General features: G+C 41.7%; 1 pseudogene; it reads left to right on the forward strand.

The window, feature by feature from the left end:
* The first annotated feature begins 12,617 nt into the window (after positions 1 to 12,617).
* Positions 12,618 to 12,822, forward strand: LOC119819549 (annotated as a pseudogene).

The following is a 12,822-nucleotide window of genomic DNA, read 5'->3' on the forward strand; positions in this document are numbered from 1 at the left end:
CATATTATCTGAAGTACTTAGTTTACATAGATACATGATCTGATTTCAACTTCATACCAGCTCTCTGGGGTAGGTGACATTATCACCCGATATGTGCATAAGAATCAAAGTAGAGACAGGCTAAATTACCCACATTCAGTGAATAAAGATAAATTTAAACGTATGTACTGTGAAAAAAAAACAGCACAGCATCTACTGCGTCTTAGGTCATCTTCTATGCAAAGATAGAAATGGAGAATTATTCTACACTTAAAATGACACGTGTATCCTTGAGATTGGAGGGGACGTGAAAGATGGGAGAGCCCTGACACTGCTCCCCACAGGGTGGAAATGTTGTTTCAGAATGTGTTCTCCTTTATATAGCTCTCTTTTGTAAAAACCAGGGAGCACATGCCATTTAAAAATAAGGTATGAAAATTGAGTCATTTGAATGCTGTTGTTGCTTTAAGAGATCAAAGTCCTATATTGGGAAATTTTGTTTAAGGGACTAGATCTGAAGGTGCCCAAGTCCGAATGCAACACACTGCACTCTAGTGCCAGACAGAAATGACACATATCCATCACCCCCGACGAGCTAAAGGACCTTTGCTTTCAAAGTCCTAAAAGGACGGAAATACAATTGCCTGCTGGTTTGTTTACACAGGAGGGTCAGTCAGTCAGCTTGCAACAGAACATTCATTCCATAGCTGTACACAAACACACACACACATACACACACACACACGGTGTAGATTAGGTTCTTGACCAATTTCATAAGTCCAAAATTATTATTAATGACATTGAAATAAAAATCAGCTCTTTGGGGCCAGGTGTGGTAGCACATGCCTTTAATCCTAGTACTCCAGGGAGGCAGGATCTCTGTGAATTCCAAACCAAACTGATCTACAGAAAAAGTTCCAGGGAAAGACCCTGCATCAGTGAGAGAGAGTGGTTTGGTGTGAAGCTTTTGCACAATTTATTTTATCAAAGCCACACTAGAAGCTTCAGAGGCAGTACGTCTGGGAAGAGCACTGGTATTCTTTTTGTTTGTTTGGTTGGTTGTTTTTTTGAGACAGGGTTTCTCTATGTCGCTTTGGTGCCTGTCTTGGAACTTGCTTTGTAGACCAGACTGGCCTCAAACTCACAGAGATCCTCCTGCCTCTACCTCCCATGTGCTAGGATTAAAAGCGTGTGCCACCACCACCAGGAGAGCACTTATGCTCTTGCAGAGGACCCAAGTTGAGTTCCCAGTATCCTGAGAGATCTATCACCTCTGGCCTCTAAGGGCACCTGCACCTCATGTGCACAAATCCACATATAGACACATAACTAAAAATAATAAAAATAAAACTTTAAAAATTAAAACCAATAATAAATTGAGATCACAACTATTTTAAGTGTCATCATTTATATTCAGTACTAAAGACCTCATTAATTAAATTCAGAATTAATTATATTCTAAATTAGTAATAAATGAATAGATGAGATAGATGGCTTAGTGGGTGAGGTGTCTGTCCTGCAAACCTGCTGAACTGAGTCTAATACTGAGTGTAATACAGGTGAAAGAAAAGAACTGACTCCACAAAGTCTGTTCAGATCAAGATTTAAAGATAAAAGGAAATGTAAGCGGGTGGTTGTGACATACTCCGTTAATTCCAGCACTCAGGAGGCAGAAGCAGGTGGATCTCTGTGAGTTCAAGGCTGGCCTGGTCTACAGAGCGAGTTCCAGGACAGCACGGGCTACACAAAGAAATTCTGTCTTGAAGAAAAAGAAAGGAAGGAGGGAAGAAAGGGAGGAAGGAAGGAAGGAAGAAAGGATAAAGAAATAAATTACTATAAATAACAGCTACAGCAATTTAAATATTACCTAACAGTTGATGCAGTGTGTAGATTAAATGTATCTATATTCATCTACAAAGTCAACACTAAGGAAGATGTCATGGCAACAAAATGCAGCCACTGGAGATAGGAAAGCCTACTGTACAAAGCTGAAGACTGGATTGTTAAAGTCATACATCATATTCTCCAGACAAAAGCACAGAGCAGCCTTTCCATCAAAACATAGAAGCATTCTCATGAGTGTTTGATTGTTAATGTAGAGGCATTATTGACAACTCTATACAATATTGCATCCTTTCTAATGTCTCAAATTTCCTAAAGTGAAAATGTATTTCCTTAAGCCATCTGCCTGTCTCTCTGGCAACGTATAAGTTCAGCAAGGAACACCTTAGAATACAGAACTGAATAAAGCCATAGGGCTGTACCAAGGTCCAGGCATGAGACCAGAGCCTTTGTGTAAAGTCCCTGAGGTCAGCAGGCGCATAGTAAGAAAAAAACCTAGGAATGACTGGGCGTGAAGCTTGTGTGGAAGACAGGACTATCTGCCCAGCTGCTCTGAGTCCAGTCAGCTGACAGTCTCCAGCAGGCTGGATGTCAAAGTCTGCCTTCACTGCAGGAATCACCTTGCCCAAGATTATTCCTCGTAGGTGTGGTGTTCTAGTGCATCTCGGGGGATAAACAAGATAGGAAAGGGCAAGGTCATTTCTCATCCAGTGTTTCCTACTGACGGTGATTTGATGTTTTTGGTGTTTTTCTGCTTTCTCCCCCTTTCTTTTGAGGAAATTAATCCCTTAAGCCCCAAACTTATTCTCAGCATCTGATTCTCTAGAAGGCCCAATCTTGGAAACCATAAGATACAGACCAAGAAAAAAAAAGTAAACATACATGTTTCAGTCTATCATTTGTGCTAGTCATTCAGACTTCCTTGTGTGTTTTGTGTTGCTGAAGTCCACAATGTAATTCTCACCATTTTACATTTTGTTTCTTGGTTTTGTTTTTTGTTGCTGTAGTTTTGTTTTGTTGTTTCTAGACAGGGTTTCTCTGTGTAGTAGCCCTCGCTGCCTTAGAAATTGCTCTGTAGACCAGGATGGCCTTGAACTCACAAAGATCCACCTGCCTCTGCCTCCCAAGTACTGGGATTAGATGTTGGAGGAGGCCACTTGTTGGTCCCAGCTGCTTTTTTTGGTTTTTCGAGACAGGGTTTCTCTGTAACTTTTTTAGAGCCTGGCCTGGAACTAGCTCTTGTAGACCAGGCTGGCCTCGAACTCACAGAGATCCGCCTGCCTCTGTCTCCCGAGTGCTGGGATTAAAGGCGTGCGCCACCACCGCCCGGCAGCTCTAGCCTCTTATTGGATGACTCTTACATCTTAATTTAACCAATTTCTGGTAATCTGTGTATTGCCACAAGGCTGTGACTTACTGGGTAAAGTTCCCAGCGTCTGTCTCTGGCAGGGCTATAGGGCTTTTCATGACTCTGCCCTTCTTTCTCCCAGTACTCAGTTTTTCCTTCCTCCTAAGTTCTGCCCTATCAATAGGCCAAGGCAGTTATCTTTATTCATTAATGGTATTCACAGTATACAAAGGGAAATCCCACATCACCTCCCCTTTTCTGTTAAATAAAAAGGAAAGTTTTAACTTTAACATAGTAAAATTACATACAACAAAACATGTGTCAAGCAAGAATTATAGTTATATCTACTTTATCTTTTATCATATCTAAGGAAAACTATAACTATCAATTCTTCAACTCTATCAAAGACTCCAGAAGGATATATTACCTAAGTAAACAGGAAGTGCATTGTAAGCAATTTCCAAAACTGTTGGGGCCCAGTGCTAGCCTGGACCACAAATTATTTCTCTCGACCAGACGCCAACATAAACTATCTCTCTGGACCAGCGTGGAGGAGACGGAAATAAAGACACAGCACATATGGTTTCATCAGAAAGGAGATTCTCAGTGGTCCCTCCTGAAGTCCTGAGTTCACATTCTGAAGAATTTCTCTCATTTATTCTCCAAACAGCTTTTATACCAACACATAAACTGAGCGGGAAATACACCAACATTCTGTCTCCTAGGTAACCAGGTGAATGGTGTTTTGTCACGTCTGCATCTACCTGTCTGCTGTGTATGCTAGATGCCATGTAGGCTTGAATTAGCATCTCTATCAGGCATCCTCCAAATTACAAAGAAAAGAGCGACAACATCCTGACCTTTTGTTAGGGCAGTGACAGCCTGTCTGCAGGGCTACGTGACCACCTCACATGGAGCCTATGGCTTCAGAGCCTGGCTGCCACATCATATAGAAATAAAGGCCTACACAAAACTCTAAAATTGACAGATACATCTTGCTGCCTGGATAGTCACCCAAAGTTCTGTACTGTTGGGGCATCCATTTTCAGCCCACAGGCCCATAGTATCTGGAAGACTTTCTCACAAAGCAAGAAATTTCAGGGCTGGAGAGATGGCGCAGAGGTTAAGAGCACTGGCTGCTCTTCCAGAGGTCCTGAGTTCAATTCCCAGCAACCACATGGTGGATCACAACCATCTGTACTGAGATCTGGCACCCTCCTCTGGCGTACAGGCATACATGGAGGCAGAATGTTGTATACATAATAAATAAATCTTAAAAAACAAAGAAATTTCAAAGACAGTTCCACCTATATTAGCAGTTTGACAGTCACTTTCTTCTGTGTCCTGCAGAATGTCTAGCAGACTCTTTCATGAAGCAGAAACCCTGAAGGATTTTCTCACCTTTAGGCAAGTTCAGCAGTCATTTCTCTGTGGGTTCTGCATGTCCAGCTCATCAAGCAGTCCAGGCAAGAGCAGTTTCTTGCCCAAATAGCAAACCACCTCCAGAAGGAGCCTCTTCAATGTCCACCTTCTTCTTGAAATAATTGGTGCTGCCAGGAGCTGATGTGTCTCATTGTCATGATAAGTCCTAACTTCTTAAACATTTTAAATGCCATATTCTGTAGTCTTTGAGAGGTTTGAAGAATACCTATCTATCTGAAATACATGTCTGTACATCTAGAAAATCTAATGACTACAAGCTTGACTATTATAGATGATTATCTATTAACTTATATTTCTTAATTGTACATTTTTAAATGAGCTGCACAAACACAATACCTTAATCAAGAGCAGAAATATACATATAACAAAATTGATCTTAAATTTGTATCAAAAAAACCAAGATCCTTGGGGCTGGAGAGATGGCTCAGAGGTTAAGAGCATTGCCTGCTCTTCCAAAGATCCTGAGTTCAATTCCCAGTGACCACATTGTGGCTCACAACCATCTGTAATGGGGTCTGGTGCCCTCTTCTGGCCTGCAGGCATACACACAGACAGAATATTGTCTACATAATAAGTAATAAATAAATAAATAAATAAATAAATATTTAAAAAACCAAGATCCATACCAATGCAAATCTCTATAGCATATCCCTCTTTAAACGTAAAGAAACATTTACAAACAATATTTGGGAATATGGGCATAGTTCTTCTCCAAACTGCTTCCTGCTTTTTGTTGGGTGAAGTAATTTTTGGGGGTGCTCATGGAGACCTTTAAGGGTGTCTTGTTTCATCAAACCACATTAGTCTGGAAGGATTCCACAGGTTCTCATCCTCTGTGGAAACAAAAGAAGAACCTCTTTTCCAAAGCAACATATCCTTAGATCCATATTTTGAAGACAAAATACCTTTAATGTATATATGTTGGTTTAGCTTACTAATACCCAGAATCAAATGTCTCTCTTCAGTCAAAAAATTCAAAGAAGGGGCTGGAAAGATGGCTCAGAGGTTAAGAACACTGACTGCTCTTCCAGAGGTCCTGAGTTCAATTCCTAGCAACCACATGGTGGCTCACAACCATCTGTAATGAGACCTGGTGCCCTCTTCTGGACTGCAGGCATACATGCAGACAGAATACTGTATATATAATAAATAAATAAATAAATCTTTAAAAAATTTCAAAGAAAACCCAATAATATACATAATCCAGACTCTCTGTGAATTTTCCATCTTTATGTGGCTTATTTTTCTTTACTCCTTTTAATCTATGACTCTCTGTACTCTGTTTTTTAAAAGACTTTACTTTTTTTCTCTTTATCTTCTCTCTCCCAAGCCTACATACATTTATTCAACACTGTGACCCATTTAGAGGTCTTGAGGTCTTGTCCATCTGAATTTGTCTTTATTGTATATCTGTAATTATTTTCTGACCAGAAGTGTTTCTTAAAATGCTAAGCCCTTCTTATGAACTTAAGCAGAGCCATTGCTAGGGGAATTATGGCACTGCCTGCTTGTTCTGCCCAGTCCAGCATGGTGGAGCTGTTTGCTGCCCCTGAGAGCCATGCTCACAGTCCCATTTTTAGGCACACAGCCAGTCTACGTTAACATTAAGGAAGTTGTGGCACTCTGTTTATAAACCCCATTTAAATGCTCTATAGACGGACCTTCTTAACAGAGTTCACTGGCAGCATGGCCTAGGAAGCCACAGACATTTCAAAACAGTGTGGCTTTTTTGCTGCTACATCTGAATCAAAAAAAACCTCTCTTAAAGGAGCCATGCTTCTGCTTGCTTCTAGCAAACAGAGCCCACCCAAGAAAATGCCACTACCAAACCATGCTTAACTCTGTTATTTTGTGTCTATGATTCCTTTTTAAGCTTTCTCCAGTTTTATGTAGATTTAGTTCAGCACATTGGCACACCAATTTGTTGGAGGAAGCCACTTGTTGGCCCTGGTTGTTCAACCCCAAAATAATCACACAGAAACTATATTATTTAAATATATTATTTAAATATATTACTCTGCCCTTCTTTCTCCCAGCATTCAGTTTAGTTTCCCCAACCTACCTATGTTCTGTCCTATCAACAGGCCAAGGCAATTTTCTTTATTCATTAATGATATTCACAGCATACAGAGGGGAATCCCACATCAATTAGAGGCATGTGCCACCATTACCTGGTTTGTGTTTTGTTTCTACCAATAGGAAATGAATAGACATTCTGATTGAAGGGTTAATAGATACATGTGAGGATTCTAAAGGGACAGTTTACAAAGGTGAAGACTAGGTTAAAGGGGAGAACATGGATGGAACACCCTCAGGCAACTTGCTTGGTGAAAGCTACAGGAAAGGCCTGCCCAACAGGAACTGGAAGCCGTCAGAAACGACAGTAAATCTTAGTCAAGAGCACCTCATCTTCACAGTTTTTTGCTATTCTGACAGCGCTTTCCATAGACCAAAACCAGCAGACACCGGCAAAGCAGGGAGCCCTTTGAAGAGGCTGCATTCCGGGGGCATAAAGTATAGTGACAGATTGAAGAGTGGATTAGAAAGGACAAAGAAAACACAAGCAGGCCATGATTCTTTTCCTGTGTACTGTCAAGACCCGAAACAGCCTTGAACTGTAGCCAGTTTGGTGTGTGTGTGTGTGTGTGTGTGTGTGTGTGAGATCACATGCACATAGAGGATAGAGGTCAGGGGACAACTTTCAGGCTTTTGTTCTCTCCGTTCACTATGGATTCTGGGATCAAACTCAAGTGTTAGGCTTGTGTGGGAAGCACCTTTACCCCACTGAGTCATCCCACTGACCCCTAGCTCACCTTTAACAGTGCCTTCCTTTCTTCTAGCATGCAGACGAGGCCATGTAGTATGGGATATACTCCTCCACCTCAGAAATATCGAAGCATCAGAAGAAACTTCCTTTGTTCTTGGAGCTCAAGGGAAAAGACAGACCTGAAGACTCTGTGTGCCTTTGGGGCCCCATCATGGCTGTTTGTGACCATGAGCTTATCTCATCTCTTTTAAAGGAGGAACCTGCTTTTCAAAAAAAGATTTATTGACTTGTATTTTATATATGTGAGTGTTTTTGAATGCATTTTTTAAAAAAGATTTTATTTATTATGTATACAGTGTTCTGTCTACATGTACACCTGCAGGTCAGAAGAGGGCACCAGATCTCATTACAGATGGTTGTAAGCAACCATGTGGTTGCTGGGTCTTGAACTCAGGACCTCTGGAAGAGCAGACACTGCTCTTAACCTCTGAGCCATCTCTCCAGCCCCCTTGAATGCATTTATGTATGTATGTATACCATGTGCACAACTGGTGCCCACAAATTACAGAAGAGGGCTTAGATCTCTGAACCACCATGTGGGTGCTGGGAACTAAACCCTGGTCATCTGCAAGAACAGCAAGTGCTCTGAACATCTAAGTGATCTCTCCAGTTCACAGACCTGCTTTTGATTATAAGTTATACCTCTGTTTTTGTTTACTTTTATTTTGTCTTTCGAGACAAAGGGAAAAGACAGACCTGTAGCTTTGGAGCCTGTCTTGGAACTAGCTCTAGTAGACCAGGCTGGCCTTGAACTTACAAAGATCCGCCTGCCTCTGCCTCCCAAGTGCTGGGATTAAAGGCGTGCGCCACCACCGCCCGGTAGGTCTGCTTTTTCAATATTTGTCTTTGTTATTGTATTAATGTTAGCAGCAGCAGAAAAATCTAAACATCCAGGAAGCAAAACTATGGAAAGCCCTCCGATTAACAAACACTGCAGTAATGCCTGCCCAGTTGCCGTGGTGTGCAAGCACACAATCATTTGGGAAGAAGAGATAGGAGGATTAAGAGTTCAAGGCCAGCCTGAGATGCACAGTTTGAGGTCCCCCTGGACCACATAAGAAACTATCTCAAAACACAAAGACCAAAGATCTGGTCAGCAGCAAGAAGCAACACTGAAGAAATTCTTCTATCATTCTCTCCAAAATATCTGCTCCATTTTCTCCTGCTATCCCGGCCCCATGTATACACATCACCAACAACAATTGTTGTAGTGTCCATATATGTCCCTAGAAACCATGAGCTATAGAACTTGTGAGTGTGAATGCATGTGTGTGAATGCACATGTGTGTGCCGGCAGAAGCCAACCTCCTGTGTCATTCCTCAGAGCTTTTTACATATTTTAACCTTATTTTTTATTATTGTTTGTGTGTGTGTGTGTGCACTCGAGTTCCTCTGTTGTCTTAGTTGATTTGTAGATCATAGTGTGCACATGTATGCATGTGCATGTGTATACCTGTTTCTGAGGCAGTCTCTTGTTGGGATTAGGGATTTACTGATTAGCCTGTGTGCCTGTCTGTTAAATCCATGGCTCTTATCTCTGCCTTTCCAGCACTAAGGTTGCAAACACGTGCCACAACCCAGGCTTTTTTTTAAACCACTGATATCAGAGATGGATATCCCACTTATGCAGTAAAAATAGAAAAATTAAGCCAGGCAGTGGTGGCACAGGCCTTTAATCCCAGCACTTGGGACATTGTATTGGGTGTTATGCCTCCTCAATTCTCTATAAGGCTTTTGGTCTACACTGATCTTAATGCTTTGGAATGTTCCTTACTTGGGGCTGCTTGGGTCTTTCTGGGGAGAAGGACACCACAGAACAGCATCCCAATGGTTACACACAACACATATGTCATGGGGAGGACACCACAGAACAGCATCCCAGTGGTTACACACAACACATATGTCATGTCACTGGTGTCACTAACCTTGATCACTTGACTGAAGCAATGTCTTCCAGACATCTCCAAAGTAAAGCAGCTGTTTCCTCCTCCTGTCCTATTCACGTGAGGAGAGTTACTAGCTCCAGTCCGCTTCCCAGGAGAGCTTTGCTTCACTCCTGAGGATTATCAAGGAACTCATCAGAAGGTTCTCTGATGGGAAGAAACCCAGATCATTAGCTTCAAGATTTTCACCTACTTGTGCTCCACTATGTGTAGAGTTTCAGAGCCGACAGCTGATGTTCGTACTGAACAAATTTACCAGTGAAAGCTGGCGGTGGTGGCGCGCGCCTTTAATCCCAGCACTCAGGGAGGCAGAGGCAGGGGATCTCTGTGAGTTCGAGGCTGGTCTGGTCTACAGAGTGAGTTCTAGGACAGTGAGAGATGCACAGAGAAACCCTGTCTCGGAAACAAAACAAAACAAACAGAATTTATTTACCAGTGAGGTGTTCACCTGCTCTCCTTTCTGTTTTGCCCTGCAATGTCTAATTTCATTTTTACAAAATAATTTAGGTCAGTCCCCTGCTTCTCCACTCTGGTAAAATGATAATATCATACAATTGTAACATATTTGAATTTCCTTCTCACAACCTACATTCCATCTCGTGTTCCTCTGTTGTCTTAGTTGATTTGTAGATCATAGTAAATTCTATGTGATCTAAGTATATAGTTCTGTGAATTTTAATGAACATACAGATGTATATCCACTACCACTATTCCACACACAACAGTCCCAAGGCATTTTAAAGTTAACTTTCAATATAAAATTTTATTTTATCTAAATTATATAGAGAATTCTTAACTTTGTCTATTCTGTTCACAGGTTTGTTAATCCTTTAGCAGAACTGAAAAAAATACTTAAAACAGGGGCTGGAGAGATGGCTCAGAGGTTAAGAGCATTGCCTGCTCTTCCAGAGGTCCTGAGTTCAATTCCCGGCACCACATGGTGGCTCACAACCATCTGTAATGAGGTCTGGTGCCCTCTTCTGGCCTGAAGGCATATAGACAGAATATTGTATACATAATAAAAAGAAAAAAAAGTGAAAAAAAATACTTAAAACATAAGATCATTGAATGCAAATTTAATATCTTTGTCTCTTAATATTTGTAAGATTAAATCCAATAAAGGGTACCTTTGAGCCCTTGAACTAGTTCAAAGTTGAAAATGCTCCAACAGATACCTTTTAAGGCTTTTGGTCCTGAGTCAAGAACTCGGGCAGAGGTAGACAGACTTCTGAGTTCGAGGCCAGCCTGGTCTACAGAGCAAGTTCCAGGGCAGCCATAGCTATGCAGAGAAACCCTGCATCAAAAAAATCTACCCTCCTTGGGTGGGGCGGTGGTGGCACAAGCCTTTAATCCCAACACTCAGGAGGCAGAGGCAGGCAGATCTCTGTGAGTTCTAGGTCAGCCTGGTCTATAAGAGCTAGTTCTAGGACAGCTAGGACTGTTACACAGAGAAACCCTGTCTCAAAAACAAACAAACAAACAAAAAATCTACCCCCCGAAAAAAGAACTCAAAGTCACCTGTTAAACTCAAAATGCTTAATCAAAATACATTTATAAACCTAAATGCTTTAATATGTTATTTCTTCAGAAATAATTTTCATAACCCATTCTGTTCCCCAAACACTGCCTGGCCACTTACCTGCTTTTACCTACATCTCAGCACTCCAGCTAGCTTGGCTTCTAAGGAAGAAGTAGCAGGTGCTTGCTAGGCTGTGGTAGCACACACCTTTAATCCCAGCACTCTGTAGGCAGAGGTAGGTGAATTTCTCAGTTTGAGCCCAGCCTGGTCTACAAAGCAAGTTCCAGGACAGCCAGAACTGTCTTGAAAAAAAGAAAGGAAGGAAAGAAAGAAGGAAAGAGAGAGAGAAAGTGAGAGAGGGAAAGAGAAAAAGAGAGAAAGAGGAGGGAGGGAGGAAAAGAGAGAGAGGGAGAGAGAGGGAGAGAGAGGGAGAGGGAGAGAGAGGGAGAGAGAGAGAGAGAGAGAGAGAGAGAGAGAGAGAGAGAGAGAGAGAGAGAGAGAGAGAACCAGAACAAAACAAAACAGCTTCAGTTAGCCAGACATGATGGTGCATACTTGCAATCCCAGCATGTTAGATGGAGGGAAGAGGATCAGAGAATCAAGGCCATTCTCAGCAGCACAGTTGAGTTCAAGGGCAGTCTAAGTTATAGGGCTATTTCAAATTAAAAATAAAAACTAAAAATATATAAGTAAATTAAGCTTTATTAACAAAATTAGCCTTGATCTATAATCAAAATTCTTACTAATTACAGATTAAATTAAAATGACAGAAAATCTTAAAGCATCAGAAGAGTTTTGCTTTGTGTTAGCGACTCTTCTGTTGCGGTGACAGACACCAAGATCAAGGAGACTTACAGAGGAAGCTTATTCTGGCGTCCAGTAGCAGATAGAAAGTATCCACATTGTGGGGAGGCAACACAGCACATGGCAGGCAGGGTGACAGGAGCAGGAAGCCGAGAGTGCCCATCTTCCACGGCAAGCAGGAAGCAGAGAGAACAAATTGAGGTTTCTTTATCTCAAAGCCAGCCTCCAATGTCATATTTCCTCTAGTGAGACTATACCACCTAAAATGCCCAAACAGCAGCAGCAACTGGGGACCAAATGTTCAAATACGTGAGCCCAAAAGAGGCACTCCCTTTCAAACCACAACATGCCTTGTTCTTCTAACTCCCAAAACATAAAAAACATTTTTTTTTTGTCTTTTTGTGCTACCTGATACTGAACCCAAGGGCCTGGCTCACCCTTGGAAACATCCCCTACCATTGAACTAACTGCCCGGTCCCTTTCCTTTTTTCCACTTTTTAATTTGACACAAGGTCTCACTAAGTTTCCCAAACTGATCTTTACCTTTCTCTGTAGCCCAAGCAGTCTTTGAACTTGCAATCCTCCTGCCTCGGCCTCTTGGGTAGCTAGAATTAGAGGTTTGTACTGGCCTGGTCTCTATTCAACTTGAACAATGTGATTGATTACCTTGGAGAACTGAAGAGCAGAGTTGAAGACAGTCAAAATTCAGTTGACTGGTGCACGTGTGTGTGTGTGTGTGTGTGTGTGTGTGTGTGTGTGTGTGTGTGTTGCTCCAGGTTCACTATCAGCACTGTAAAAGCAGCCTATTTATTTGTTATCTCTAAGTATCCAGTTTCCAGTAAAGAACTTAACTACAGAGTCCTCTCCTAAGCTACGTGTCTGCCTCCTCAAGCCGCCGTCCCGCCATCAGTCATGGATCAGGTAATGCAGTTTGTTGAGCAGTCGGCAGTTCGTAAACGGCTCAATTCGGCTGGTTAAAAGATGCACCAAGCCCTACAGAAAAGAATTCCAGAAGATTTCCATGGCCACAGCCATAGGATTTCCTATCATGGGATTCATTGGCTTTTTTGTGAAACTGATCCATATCCCTATTAATAACATTATTGTGGGTGGCTGA

Source organism: Arvicola amphibius, chromosome 7, assembly GCF_903992535.2.
Source record: "Arvicola amphibius chromosome 7, mArvAmp1.2, whole genome shotgun sequence".
In the NCBI taxonomy this organism is placed as follows: Eukaryota; Metazoa; Chordata; class Mammalia; order Rodentia; family Cricetidae; genus Arvicola; species Arvicola amphibius.